This window comes from Leptosomus discolor, chromosome 17 (genome assembly GCF_034619465.1).
Source record: "Leptosomus discolor isolate bLepDis1 chromosome 17, bLepDis1.hap2, whole genome shotgun sequence".
Lineage (NCBI taxonomy): Eukaryota > Metazoa > Chordata > Aves > Leptosomiformes > Leptosomidae > Leptosomus > Leptosomus discolor.
In genome coordinates, this window is record NC_141407.1 from 2,209,997 (window position 1) to 2,221,021 (window position 11,025).

Here is an 11,025-nt window from a genome sequence, read left to right on the forward strand (position 1 = left end):
ACAAAGCAGCTCATATTGCCTGGGACAAGGGCAAGCAGGCAGGGGAAAAAACAGCAGCTCCCTCTGCCATTCTTTCCAGAGAACAGACTGAGGCTTGTCTGCAGCCTCCCGTGTGCTCAAAGCTGCAGGAGCACTTCCTTTGTCTGAAACTAGGTCAGCGCGGAGGTGTGATGTTACTATAGCAATCAGTATTAGATTTCATAACTTTATTTTAGTGAGTGGAGTGTTGCAGGATTCACTACTAGATGGAGGGAGGGTTGTCACGGAAACACCCTCTCCAGCTCCCCCTCCCCAGCCTCCTTCTCCCTCCTGCTCTGCTGCCCCTCGTACCATATACACACAACTGTGTCTGTCCATCCCATCCCTCCCTTGGCTGTTTCTGAAGAGGCTCAAAGTCATCCCTGGGCCATACCGTACCTCTCACAGCTGGCTGGGCTTGGGGACTAGGCCAGATTCAGCATCCTGTGCACTTCATGTCCCTCTGGGCTCCAGAGCTATCCCTCATGAAGACCTGCCAGGCAGAGAGAAAAGGGAAAACATCCTAAGGTCACAAAGAGCAGACTGGTGTCTTCATGCTGAGTGTCCCAGGCCATAACCCTGATGCTGTAAAGACACAACAGTTCTGACTGACACCCAAATTGTCTTCATTAAGTCCTAGCAAAGGCACAAGGCAAATGTGAGAAAGCATCCTATGTAAAGAGGCAGAGGCAATAGCCGTGGGAGAAGGGGAAGATGCAGAAGCGGGTCCCATGTCCCTCTGTGTTGCACATGAACTGAAAGGATGGATGGGAAATCAGCTAGGTGAGGAGGAGAACGTGCAAAATGCTCAGGCTCCTTGCTTGAGGGCACAGGGCTGGGGCGAGCCCCTTTGTGGGAAAGTGCTCTTTGACTTTCCTTCTCTTGTTTCTTTGTCATGAAATAATCCCTCAAGGAACCCCCTTGCTTCCCATGGCTGTATCTTCATTTCCTGGCTATGCCAGGAGCTTACTGTTCTGAGCAGGGGTGATTCTGTAACCCTCTGTGCCTCATCTTCTAGGCTGTTCACTTTTCTCTGATCCATGGGAGAACAGAGTCTGCTAAGGCAGGAAGGACAATCCTGGGGATAAACCCCCTGACTGGGGTGGCAGATGGCAGCCAGTTACCTTTGGTGTGTCCTAGCTATACACCTGCCAAAATCTGTGTCTTGCTCTCACCTACCAATGCTGCTCATTAAACTTTTGCTTGAGCGGCTCACACTGTAAATCTCTTCCATCTGGTCACTAAGTGCTACTGTATTGCAGCTAAAGCATCATACTTCTTTGTTTATTCACCATCAACTATGCTGCAAACCACTGAAAAAAATGCTCACTGTATGAAAAGTAAAGTAAATAAACATGGGGAACCCCCCCAATATTTCTTAATGTCCTCAAAAACCTATGCACCACAACAGAGAACACAGCCTGAATTATTTTATCAGTGAGATTAAATATTATTTGGGGTTCACATCAATTAATTTCCAAGGTAGGTTTGTATGTATGCGCATGTGCTTTCTATTCTGCACCGAGAAGATGCAGGCACGGTGCTGGGACAATTTGGGGAGTTCAGCCTTTTGCTGCTGAGAAGCAAGGGGTGGGAATGGCATGGTAACTCAAAGTGAGGAGTCAGCTTTCCTATGACAGTATTTTTTTCATTCGTAACTGAGCAGAGGAGGTCTTGAGAAGGCCTATCTAGAGCTCAAGGGGGCTTTAAAATAGGCGAGCCCCAGTTTCTTGACTGGGAGGACATATAGAAGGCTGGGGAAAAGATACAAACCTTGATGATTTTTCTATGAAAGCTGGATCTGAGTGGTGGGTTTGACTCCCTCTCTGATGAAGCAGAAGACCAAACCGGTGCAGCTCTTTGTCCCCAGGAAGGAGGGATGGGCAGTGCAGCACCCATGAAATCCTGCTCTCTCACCCTGCCACCACCCAGCAAGAGGGGTTTTCTCTCCAGTTTAACTCATGCCTGGGGGGGTCTTTACGGACATCCCAGTTGCAATGTATGCCTGGATTATGACAAGCACCTTGTTTCCTTCCCAATATGCTCAACAGCCCTCCTCATAATCTGTCCCAAGGAAGCAAAGACTAGATAGATGGACAGATACAGTGCAGATAGAGAATAAGAGGACTTGTTTGACAGGCATTCAGAGACTCTCATGGTGGATATCCCAACAGACAGCAGGATGGAAAGCCTGGAAAGATCAGAAGACTGCCCTCCTAAACCAGGTACAAACCCTCTTCACTGTCCCACTAGCTCTATACCACTTGAACCCCAACAACACAAAGGAAATGGTTGAAGTAAAGGCACATGCCCTGGGAAAGCCGCTGTTTAGACAGGGCAGTCTGTCCCCAGAGCTCGCCTGCCTTCTACACCAGAACACTTGGGTTTTGAGTTTTTTGCTGCTGACGGGTACTCAGCTGTGAAAACCAGAGACAGACGCTCTATCCAGGAGGTACAAGCAAACATTGCTTCCGCCTAACCAAGGAAGCCTCTGTTTTGGAGGCATCAGCTCTTGAAGACAAGGGACAATTCTGCTTCTCAAACTCAGACATTCCTGAGCTCAGAGATGTCAATGAGGTTGCAGGTTGCTGCCAACAGGCCACTGCTCCCAGCACTAAACCACTGTATGAATATGGTAAGACCAGGTAGTGGTAGACACGTAGAGCCTGCAATAGCCATTAGCGCAGCCAGTATCCATGGCTCGTGCTACCTACAGCCATCCATAGCATCAGCATCCATCTGCCAGCAGCAGAGCTGTTGCTCTCCTGCTGTAATGCCACCACTACTGTTATAAAGGATAGCACTGCGTATCACTAGAGCCCCTAATGTCCATCATGAAAGTCATCAGCATCTGCTAGCAATGCTCTCAGCACCCCTTCTGGGTGCACAAGTATCCCACTAGTGCCCAGCATCCTGTATCACCACCAGTAGCTGCTTGTGCTGGAAGTATCTGTTCAGTACTACCATCACCCATCATGTCTGTGTCTGTCAACCAGCACTCTCAGGGTATCCTGGAACACCTCTAGGAATGGTGCCAGTCCTGGGGCCCCTTGGTACAGAGCGACTCTGGTGGGTGGGAAGAGCAGTGCCTGGGCTCCAGGCCTCCCCTCACCCAGCAGATTTCTCAAAATAAAAAATGCCATTGAGGCTCTGGAGGAAAAAACATTTTTGTCTGTAATGCTGTTTTTGTTGTTGCATGCTACTGTTGCACTGAGAAAGCAGTGCTATAATTACCTTTAATTAATATCAGCATCAATGCCCCAAGGAAATGTGAATGAACAATTGTGCCACTAGCACAATTACATTCTGTTAACTACCAGAGATCCACCTCCATCATCTGCTTCTTTCTCCCATTCTCTAGAGCAGCTTTCTTATGTCATGGCTGCTGTGTGAAGGGGGTGGGATTGAAGATGACATGTGGAAGGACACACGCTGCTACAAGAGGTGGTGTAACCTCAGGCAAGTGGATTGCAGACCAAGGGGAATGGTGGGGAGCAGGGGGCAAGTTGGGGTCCCTGAGCTTCCAGGCAATGAAGGTGTAGGATGCCAGAGGAAGCAGCCAAGGGTCCTTCCAGGGTGGTCTGCGTGATCCCATGCTGTTGTTTGCTCAGGGCTGTCCTGCTGATGAACTGATGTCCCTTCCCTGCATGATTCAAGACGCTTTTCGTGAACTAGGGCCTCAGATGCTCTGCAGCCAAACCTCACTGGAGAATCAGCTCGTGACTATTGTTTCTCTGAGTCTTGGTCTAGGAGAGGAGGGCCACAGCCTGCCCTTTTGTAGCCCATGTGGTTTTATTGGACTTGAAGTGTGGCTGGAGAAGAGCTCGAAGAGGCTGATCTGGTGTTCGTGATTCCTGGTATTGTCACTGCAGAGATGACTGCAGCTAAGTGACAGAAGGAGACAACTCTGAGTAAAGGATCCTATTGCCCGCTGGGATCTCCAGATGAAGCCAACCAGGGTTTCAGTCATGACTGAGCAGCGGAAAGCACAGCCTGCTTGCATGGCAGCATGGCACAAAGGGCAGGATGGTCTTTCCCTTCCAGCCGGCCACTCCTGGGGCCACACCAGTGTGGCCACAGCCTGAGCAGAGCAAGGCAAGCAGAGCAGTCATGGTAGGGGTTCCTGGGAAGGTGCTGGTGGTGCTGGGATTCAGTTTTAGTGAAAATACGTGAAATGTTACAGGCTCAAAAAGCAGCATTCTGGGCTGGGTGTGTGTGAGAAAGGGAGGTCCCTCCCTAGCCAGTCCCTCACCTCCTGCTGCAGGGACTTTCTGCTTCTCTTCCAAACCTGAAAGAGCCTCAGCAAACTGCCCATGTCTGCTTCTTGTTAAACCTGAGAAGAAATGAAGTCCTTGTGTCAGGGAACCAGCAAGGTTCAGCAAGATCTGCCTGGGCTTCTCTATTTAGCAGCCAGCCCCATGTTGCATCCAGAGCTCTGGTATGGGAGAAAGGCTGTGAGCCTGAGTGAAGATCCTGTGAGCACAGTGGGGATGCCTGCAGCGATGGAGGAGATGACCAGGTCCAGCACAGGGGCAGTAAGAAATGGGTGAAGACCACAGCCAGGCATGCAGGCTCCCAGTGATGGTAGGCACTATTGAATGCGGTGTTCCCCTCCTCCTGCTATTATCCCTAACATCAGCTCCTTCTAATACTTAGATTTACAGACTGTAAGTTCAGGTATAGTCATGACAAACCTCTGGCTGCTCTCCTTTATGAAATAGTCCATAGCATCATTCTGTGCAAATCCATCATCAGAAATAATGAAAATAAGTATATGTGTGTTCTTGTACCTCTAATCTTATAAGCATTTGTCTGGATAAAACAAATACATTTACCTCCTTTGGGTGTCCCAGAAAGAACTAAATTTCATATGAAGGATGCTTGGGGCCTGATTAGAGAGCTATCACTGCCTTATGTTCAAGAAAGGAAAAAAGGATGCTGTGAAGAGAGTGGAGAGCACAGATGAGATATGGCTGTTGGCAAGTGATTTGTAGCCAGTATTAACATTCTTCGGAAGGAGGAATGAATGGAAAAAATATGTGTGTGAAAGCACCAGAGGAAACAATCCAGCAAAGGTGGGAAGAGTGGCAAAGTCCTGCTGAACTGTGAGGAATGTGTTCCTCTGCAAGCCCAGAAGGTTGGTGCTCTGCAAAGGTCCCCGCACAGGTGACCTATCAGCAGAAGAGTTCTGTTTGGGTCACAGGAGGAGGGAAACAAGGTTACAGCACACTGCATGTGCTGTTCCTCTTCCTGCTCTCCCAGCAGGAAGGTACCCTCAACACACAGACAATGCGCACTAATCTGGCCTAAGATTTGTGGAAGTTGAAGTAAGCAAGAGGCTGAAGCGAAAGATCACCCATCATGACTGTTGACTCCTAGAGGGTGTAAAAGACCCAATCCAAAACCCGCATCATTGTCAATCAAGAGGAACCTCAGAGACAGAGTAGGGACCAGACAGCAATGCTCCTCTTTAATTTTGTACACAGGTGAACCTGGCAAGACCTCCTGGACATAAGCCTTGGAGCTTGCGAGTACATGAAGGAGAAAGACTTTGGAGAGAATGAGTTTGAGTGACTGAAATCTGTTTCATTTGAAAGAAATGCCACCCTCCCTTTCGGCAAGATCTCATTTTAAATTTTGTTTCATTAATTTACTGAATAAACACAAACAACTAGGGTCTGCTCTGCCTGACTAGAGACTGAAGCTTGGGCAGGCCAGGAGCACCAGAGAGAAGAGGAGGCGACGTAATTCCCTGTGGGTGGAGATTACTAATTCTTAGTATGGGAACAGAAGAACACAGCTGTAAGGTTCCTGGTAGAGTAATAGGAGACAGAGTTGGATGGAGCAGAACTGAGCCTCTCCAGTCCACGTAGTGAGATAATCAAGCCCACAGTGAGCCCCAGCAGGGAAGATGGATGCTCTTACGGAGGGATCCCACCGACCAGTGAGGTGGCACATTCTCTCCCCAGCACCCAGATACACTGGGTGTCCACGAGGCTGGTCAGCCTGTAATTGCTGAGGAGGGATCCATTCATCTGCATGAGTGATGCACCTCACAGGCAAGAGCTCCTGCCTGTGCAGAGGGCAGTGGTGGGGCAGGACACGCTGGAGGCTCTGCATGAGGGTGTGAGCTGGCAGGGTCTGCTGCGGTGCAGTGGTCTGTGAGACGCTGTTCACGATGGAAGACCTTCCTCTGAGAGCATGCAGAGCAATGAGGATGTGGGACAGACCCAGTAGGATATGAAACAATGGAGAAGGGCAAGTAGGAGGGACTGAGAAGCCTTCATTAGCATGGCATCATGATGTTGAGAATTAAATTGGTCCAGACGCACAGGACTTGAAGAGACACAATTCTTTAATTGCCTCCGTAGTGATGCCAGGAAGCCTGGATAATACACTCTGCTAACATATGGACACAAATTCAACCTAGCTGTGCTCCCGAAATCTGGCTAGGAACATCACATAATTGGAGTGTTAAAATCAGCAAATGTTAAAATTAACACCTTTAAGGAGTAATGAGGGTGCAAAGAGAGACACTGAATGTCATGGCAGGCAAGGTCAGCTTTTTCAATCACATCTACCTGTAAAGCTTACAGATCTGGGTCCTAGCAGAGGAAGCAGAAGATGGAGAGTCTATGGCACCTTCCACAACTCATCCTGGTGAGCCTGACAGCCTGCTCTGCAAGCATCTTTGTGATAGGTGTGGAAAAGAGGTCGCCTTGTTATGATGAACTTAACTGGAGAGACTTGTGCTCAGAACTGTATCCTACTATGACCCCAAGATGCACTTGAGGCACATAGGGGCTAAACAGCTGGACATAAGACATCTGTACAAAATGGTGGTTAAAATGAGACTCTGCCTCGATCAGTGAAGGACACCGCGGTAGAAGCAGGGCCTATGTGCGACATGGACAGTATCTTACTAGAAAAGAGGTACCTTTCTGGCAGCTCGATATCTGGGAGGACGTCGATAAACTGGAGATGGTTTAGAGGAGAGCCACAAGGACTGCACGATGTGGCTCGCACTGGAGGTGGCACCAGGAACACAAGCAACTTAACTGAAGACCACCAGTCCTTGAAAGGCTGACTACGGAGGGCTCTTCAGTGCTGCAGCCAGGACCCCAAGTGCATCCATGGGCAGGCAGGTAAAGATGGTTCTGTCTGGACCACAAGCAAAGAAAGGTTTTATTTTTAACAGATGAGAGCAATTGGCCGTTAAAAGGACTATGCTCTGCTGAGTGTAGCGGTGCATTCTCCATCATGGGTAAAAGTTCAAGTCGCCTGGGATGTTTATCCCAAGATGTTTAGTTCAAATGTAGTTCTGAGACCTCAAGGATAAACAAACTCAGGGATTTCTTCCTCAGCTGCTATTACCTTTCCAAAAGTGACTGAACCTCTGGTTTGGGGCACTGGGATAAGTGGGATACTTGCACATGTTCAGGGCCCCTGATTTCATGATTACACCTTCCAGGAGACAGACCAGATTATGGCATTTCTTTTCCTAAAAGTAGCACTGGGAGTACCCCAGGCACAGAACAGCATCAGATGGATAAGTCATCCCGGTACCACTCAGTCCTATGGACAGAAGGTGGCAGACCCTCTATTGGGTCAGGTGAGGCAGTGGGGAACTCCCCTGCTCCAGTGAGGTGGTGTGGCGAGGTCTGGGATCCCCCTGCTCTCTGGTCCTAGAGTGGCCTCCCTGCTTTGAGCTGCAGCCAGCAGCATGGGAGAAAGCCTGGGAGCAGCTGGGAAATGCATGGCTCCAGGCACAGCTCGGCTCAGGGAGCTGCACTTGCCCAGCCTGTTGTCTCTCTCCTAGGAACCTGACCTGTCCACCCTACAGACAGAACCTCAATGCCAGTGGGAGGCTCTCAGCCTCTCTTGCATGATGAACACTTTCCCATGATAGTTTCTATGCTTCCTGCAGGTTTTTTCCTCCCCTAAAGCCTTGAGCTGAGGCCAGGGGAGAGAGTGTCTCGCTCTGTGTGAGAACACTACTGGTGATACTCTGGCACCTGGACATCACCTCTTCCAAGAAACTCCATGTTCCTTCCAGGCTGCCACCTGACTGAACTCGAAGGAAGGTGTGAACACTGCCGGCAGTAGCGCCAGGCATGCAAGGGAAACAAACAGCTGCCTCCAGCCTCTTGCTGATGGACCAGGCTGAGAAAGGGATCTCCACTAGCTGCTCACCAGTGCAGCAGGACCAGGCTTGAGCCAGGGGTGAGAGGATAAGGTGAAACCCCTCTGGGGGCTGCAGGGCAGGTTTGGGGCATCACAGATTTGCTGGCTACAGCCCAAGCCTATGCAGGACATGGGCTGCAGTGGCAGTTGTGCACCTGGAATAGGTTTTATGAGAAGGCTACACATGACTGTGAAAAAGGACGGAGGCACATTGACCTAAAGCCAAAGAATGCAGATTCCCCTGTGCCTACAGCTGCACATACATTCAGCCACGGTTTGGCACGTGTTTGTTGTCTCTGCTGGCTCTTATTTTAACCTTTGGCTGGTCATGCGAAGCCAGAGGACACAGGGTTTGGTTGCACAGGTAGGATAGCCAGCCAGACCTGAAATGTGGCTGCAGAGTACAGAGGAGGCCAGAGGAGATGACTTGGAGCCACCTCCTCTGCTGCCCAGCCTGTTCCCAGCCTGCGGCCCTGCAGTGCCTGTTCTCACTGCTCTCCTCACCCAGAGAACCTGTTTCTGGTTGGGGTCTGGAGAGGTTTCCTGCTGCAAAGTGCCTGTGTCCTGACCACACTCGCTGAGTCCCACGGGAGGAAGACCTACTCTCCTGTGGCAGAGAAGACCTGAACTATGTGCCCTTGCCACTGCTCCTTGCTCTCCCTCCCTGACACTGCTTGTCTGCTCAGGCTAATAAGAGATAAAGAGCAACATCTGTCTCTGGGGCTGGACACAACCTGATACGACCACTCAAAATCTCAACCAAAAATCCCTAAACCAGGTCTGCCACACAACCACTCATGTCAGAAGGCCACATGTTTGCATAGCTCTCGCTGAGAAGCCCTTGGCCTTGTGCCTTCAGTAGCTCTGGTGGCTGACTTGTGCTATTGAGTGCTTCGGCAAAGCTCCTGGCACGGCATCTGGTATAATCTGCATCACCTAACTTGGTGCCACCAAGGCAGAAACACTTGGACCTTGCTGGGGCAGGTGACTGCTCTGTGCTTCTTGCCTGAGCCCTGTTCTGGTGTGGCCGCTGGCTGCATCTTTGCAAGGGATGGAAAAGATGAAGCACATGGAGAAGCCACCTGTGGCAAACGCAAGTCAGGGCAGACCACGCTGGTGCTAGAAGAGAACAGCTGGCCCAGAAACAGAGGGGGCAAGTGTGTGTGCACACCCCCCTCTGAATGTGGTGCTGCTCGGGTCGCGTGGCTGGGAGCGGGTGGTGCTGTGTTTGACCAGCCTGACCCACGGCTGTTCTGGTGGGCTGGGCTGGGCTGGGCTGGGCTGGGCTGGGCTGGGCTGGGCTGGGCTGGGCTGGGCTGCCTGCTGTCACACCGACAGCCACCAACCAGCACTGCCTCGCGGTGGAACAATTTGCTGCATCTCCTCGGGAGGCACCGGGCTGGCGGCTGTGGGTGTGTGCTGGGGGAGAGATGTGCTACGTTGATCAGGGCTGCTTCGCGCGCCCGCCGCTGCTGCGCAGCAGTGTCCTCGCTGCGGTACGGAGGGTGCTGCCACTCCAATAGCAAGAAGAGCTCTGCAGGTGCCTGCCTTTAAGAAGATGAGTAATTCCCTTTCAGGCCTTTAATCAGTCACTTTTAATTAGTGTGCCAATTGTTTTTTCCTTAGCAAACAGCTCTTTCAAGAAGGGTTTTTGCTGCATCTGCTATGTTGGGGAAACGCTGTTCCCAGAAGGAACTGTGTCTTAGTTCTTCGGCAGAAGGTTCCTCCCACGGAGGCTGTAGGACTGGGCTCATGTGCGGAGCATGGCATAGGACCTGCTCTTCCCTGGCCCCCACCAGGAATGAGCACCCAGCAGAGAAGCCACTTGCTGCTCTCAGACTTTTGGGTGGCTATAAAACAGATGGTCACCCCAATGCAAGATGACTGTTTTCCTGGCCCCAGTAGTGTTTAGCCACAACCAGCTGTTGCCTTGCTGAAGCTGTGCATGTTTTTGCACGTTGAAACTGGAGAAGATGTGCCCTTCATTGGTGGCTCCTGCCTGGCTTTGCAGTTCACCTCCCAGACTGCCTGAGCGGACAGTATGACTCTCACGCTGCTCTGAGCAGCACGCAGAGGTGATGGAGAACGTTGCAAGCCCAGGGAGGGGATTATGTTTATGCTGCCAGGATGGAGGCATTCCTGGGGGTGCCCCATGCTAGTTGTATCCTGGACATTGCGTTTTCCAGAGGACTCCAAGACTGGCTTTCCCCTTTTGTAGGCAGAGACCTTCTCCTTATCCACATCCCTTTCAGACTGTTTTTTCTCTTTTGAAACTTCCTTAGCTTTGTGCTTCTGATGTCTCATGGCAGTGAGTTCCACAGGTGAATTTTGCTTGTGGAAAAAGGATCCCACCTTGATCAGTTTCCATGATGTCCTTGTGTTAGGGAGAAAAGTAACCAAAGCAGCGGTTCCCTGCTTGGGGGTGTGCTCTGTTTCTCAGGTCTCAGCCCCACGAGTCCCTTTTTATTTCTTCCCATGTGAATTTTTTGGGCCAGGACAAAGTGCTGCTGCTCAGCCACGAGTGCAGCTGCCCTGGGCGAGATGGGCTGAGCACTGTCCCACACCATGGGGCAGGACCAACTGAAAGCCCTCCTGCCTCTATAGCACTAATGTCTCCTCTGCCACCCATGTGCTTTCTGAATGCTGCTGCATAGAGGGGAGTGATCGTCCACCAACCCCTTCCAATAAAACCAATGCCTCTCTCCTAGAAGTCGCTAAATTCTCCAACTACAGTTCCTTGCACACCTCTACTAAGGTGGCTGTGTCACCTCTGCTCTGGCCTAATATCCTGCAACCTCGGCCCCTGGGGGAGCTATGGAACAG